Below are 1,397 nucleotides of genomic sequence, written 5' to 3' on the forward strand. Positions count from 1 at the left end.
CAATGAATGATTTAGAATACGACAATATTTATTTATTCTTAATCCTTCTTTATGCTTTCAGCTTAATTGTTATTAATATTAGAATTTGTTGGAGTAATAAATTATACTTAATATACACTCATAAAAATACGTACAAGTATACAATACGTAGAAATACGTTGACAAGTACATATACATGGTGTACACCTCATAATATTCCCAGTTAAATTACTATTTTTTTAATGATATAACACTAATGACTAACTATAATAAAATTCCAATTAAACCTTATAACAGTAATTTAAAAATATACAATCGAATGTTACAAAGTTATGAAACTATTTTTTAATAATTTATTTTTTTCTTAGTATTATAAGTGTTTTATTAATATTATTTAAGGTCATCTAAATGAAATTAATTTTTTAAAATTACAAAAATTATAGAATAAATATATATTTTATCTTTATAATTTTTTTAAAGATTATAAAAAATAAAAAATTAAATGGCCCATGAGGGGATCGAACCCGCGACCTTCGCGTTATTAGCACGACGCTCTAACCAACTGAGCTAATGGGCCAACTGAAGTCAGGGTTGAACCATTGGGCTTATAATTTAAGAATATATTAGAGTAACTCATACTTATTACATTGAACATATTATTTAAATATATATGTGTATAAAATTGTATTTTTTTTTTTTTTTATGCTCAAACCAATTATTTTACACTTAAAAAAAAATAATTATTATAAACAAAATATTTTATACTGAAAATATGTAAAATTACTAATAATTTTGTGCTATTTACAAGGAAAGTATTTCATTCCAATATATAACTGAATGGCCGGTTTTTAAAATCGAAGTGATTCTGTTGCATCGTAAATTTCATATAAATACAGTTTTATAGTGATTGCAATCTTTTATGTAATTTTGTGTGGAAATTTGTCGATTTTTTATTAATTTATATTATAAGAGGCTTTATTAAGTATTTGAATATATTATTTTTGATGTTAATAATTTAATAAATTGATTGACTAAGTCCTTTATGTGTATGTATAAGGCCTCACAATTCCATCAGTAAAAATGACTATAGGATATACTGTAAGAAAAGAAAGAATATGTAATAGGTTTTCGGATATTAAACTTCAAAATTTCATTTATAAATTATATCTATTATTATTATTCATAAAAAGTTTCTAGCGATTTTCACATTCTAGAAAATTTCAACAATTTATTTCAATAATTAAAGTCATGTTTTTTACGTTAATGCAATAGAAACACATTATTTAATGAGAAGCTCTGATATGGTAATTTCAATTCATCATAAAATAAAGAAAGAATATATAACTTTGTTTAACACAGAACAACTCATGAAATAATGTGTTTTTCTCGTATTAATATAAAAAATAGTACTTTAATTC

The 1,397-nt window shown here is 22.2% G+C and overlaps 1 non-coding gene across 1 annotated transcript; it reads right to left on the minus strand.

Annotated features, from left to right (window-relative positions):
- Positions 1-482: 482 nt before the first annotated feature.
- TRNAI-AAU (transfer RNA isoleucine (anticodon AAU)) lies at positions 483-556 on the minus strand. The gene has a single exon. It is a non-coding gene; the product is annotated as a tRNA-Ile (tRNA).
- Between the last annotated feature and the right edge of the window lie 841 nt (positions 557-1,397).

The sequence above is a fragment of the Halyomorpha halys genome, unplaced genomic scaffold (genome assembly GCF_000696795.3).
Source record: "Halyomorpha halys isolate HHAL.00 unplaced genomic scaffold, Hhal_1.1 Scaffold943.1, whole genome shotgun sequence".
Classification (NCBI taxonomy): domain Eukaryota; kingdom Metazoa; phylum Arthropoda; class Insecta; order Hemiptera; family Pentatomidae; genus Halyomorpha; species Halyomorpha halys.